Raw genomic sequence first — 2482 nt, forward strand, 5'->3', positions numbered from 1 at the left:
AATGAAAAGAGGCCATGGCCTGCTTATTTTAGAACCCCTCGTGTCTAACAGAGCCTGGTATGTAGCTGTGTTGAGTACCTGTCCATTGATAGTGAGAGTAACCGAAGGGCTGGATGTGGTTCTGTTCAGATACATGTTACCTACACCTGAAACAAGTGTAGCACCCGTGGTTAACAGAGGATGATTCCAAGTCATTTCTCTCCTGGTATTCGTACTGTTGGGTTGTCCCTTACCACACTGCACCAGAGTCGGTCTCTGTGACGTGTAGGATACGGCCGTAGCGATGGTATCACACTTCTGGTATCAACCATGCAAAACGTGCAGTTTCTGTTCTGTGCCCCATGCTTCAGCTGCTGTGTTGGGAACAGCACTACGGAGAGGCCCACAAGCTGAGGTACAAGGGTTCCCTGCCAATGGCCACGTGAGAATTTTTATTTATTTATTTATTTTTGTAGAAACTTGGAGTTTATTTTCCATCAACTTCAGGTCCTTGTTTGCTTCAGAGACCACTCGGTGGCCTGGGCAGTGGGCACTACAGACCAGTCTTCAGTGGGGAACTGGTGCATGGGCACAGGGGCACCTGCACGCCTTCCGACCACTCTGCAGCCTCAGGCTGAGCAGCAGTGAACTCGGGCGCTGGGGCCGTGCGTTCACCCTGACACTCCTCCTCGGTCACAGTTTCTCAGCGGCGGCCTGCTCTTCTTTTTCAATCCCGCAGGATCTCTGTAGAAGTAGAGATCGGGGACGACCTCCAGGGGTGTTCATGAGAGATGGAACCACACACGCGCAGGACCTCCCGGGCCAGCGTCCTCAGCAGACCCACTGAGTGGGCCCCCTGGCTGTTGCATGGGATGGCAATGTCCACACAGCACAGAGGAGAGTCTGTGTTTCACAGAGCAATGGCGGGCAGGTTCACGGAAGATGCCTCTGTGAGAGGCTGGGGGTCGGCCCTGGGATCAGGAACCACCAGAAGCCGCAGTTCCCGGAAGGCTGCCTGGATCTGGTTCGCGAGGGTTCCAGGTGAGAAGCGGCAGCAATGGGAGTAGCTCCAGTGGCAGCAGCAAACTTCAGCACAGCCCTCTGGCCCGTGTTCCTGGAGGACAGCACACCGACGTCAGCAGGGTTTTCATGTCCACCGGGGCACGAGCGCCAACAGCAGCTTCAGACTGATGATGAGACGCCATCACTCTTCCTTTTGTAGATGTCCTGTCCCATCTGGAAGTCAAGGTTGGCGCCATCTAGGTGGGTTCCTGCTGCCAGGAACTTGAGGACGTCCTCCTCCTTCATTTACAGGACATCAAAGGCTCTGGACATTGCCACAGCTTCCCCTTAAGTTACACGAGGAGTCAGGAACCCTGCCGTATGGACCCCTCGCCGGGCAGCATGGAAAGTGAGGGACTTTCCAACCAGACCCCAGCCCCAGACAAGCAGTCGGGTGACAGTTTGCAAGAAACCTCACAGGAAGGCTAAGCTGTTCCCAGATCCCTGACCCGGAGAAGTCATGGGAGATAACTAAATGTATATTGTTTTAAGTGGTTGGATTTTGAAGTATTTTTACATGAGATAACTAATGTATTTACTAATTAATTTTTTGAACATTTTAAGCATTCAAAGTAGCAGGGCTGAAGGTCCCTTCTTCTTGCATTTCTGGCTGAAGTGTTTTGTTGGCATTCGGGTAAACACCTGGGTGGTGACTCCTGTTTGTAGTCAAACACCTGGGCTTCTCCTTGGCTACAAAGAACCTCTCAGTTATTACTGAAAGTAATGATCTCACCTCTTGGAGTGGGTTTTTGTGCTAATTAGCAGTGTGATGAAGTATGGCAGATCAAGCAGTAAACTGTTTATACTTAATCTTCCAACACATTCCCCTTTAGAAAGAACGTGATGCCAAAGAAATAAACAGTAACCCACTATGCACCATCAGATCCTGCAGAGGACGCTTGATCTAGCTTTTTATTTCCATCCTCATGACTGAATGATAACATTTCTGATTATTTTGGTTGAACCGAAGAGCCTTTGTGTTGTCTCAACAAATTGGAAGATGAGAGAAAATAATATATTATCTAGAAAAGTCCTGTTTACATGTGCTGTAAGGAATTCAGAAGTGGACTTTTAAAGCACAGGGTTGTTGATTCCATGATTTTTGCCTTGAAAAATATTTCCATGAAATACTTGCATTTAGAATAATTAGGAAATGCCAAGATTAGAGATATAACAAACATATGCACTTAGTAAGTAATCTTTCCATTTGCACTGAGCACTTCCAGTATACTCACAAACACAGCTAAAGTTTTTACTGTGAACTGGTCAACGGAATCTCAGGGTGCAAGAGCTCAGAGCATAGATGTCCAGCACGAACACAACTTTTATCCACCAAGAACGTTCCTTTCTCATCCTGGAAATCATCTGAGCATCACCAGGGGAGAAAGGAAAGAAAGAAGGGAGGAAGGATTGAAAAAAGAAGAAAGACACGAACCTGCAC

The 2482-nt window shown here is 48.2% G+C and overlaps 1 pseudogene; it reads right to left on the bottom strand.

The window, feature by feature from the left end:
* Window positions 1-482: 482 nt before the first annotated feature.
* LOC100349033 (small ribosomal subunit protein uS2-like) lies at window positions 483-1314 on the bottom strand (annotated as a pseudogene).
* Window positions 1315-2482: the final 1168 nt, after the last annotated feature.

Source organism: Oryctolagus cuniculus, chromosome 12 (assembly GCF_964237555.1).
Source record: "Oryctolagus cuniculus chromosome 12, mOryCun1.1, whole genome shotgun sequence".
Classification (NCBI taxonomy): Eukaryota; Metazoa; Chordata; class Mammalia; order Lagomorpha; family Leporidae; genus Oryctolagus; species Oryctolagus cuniculus.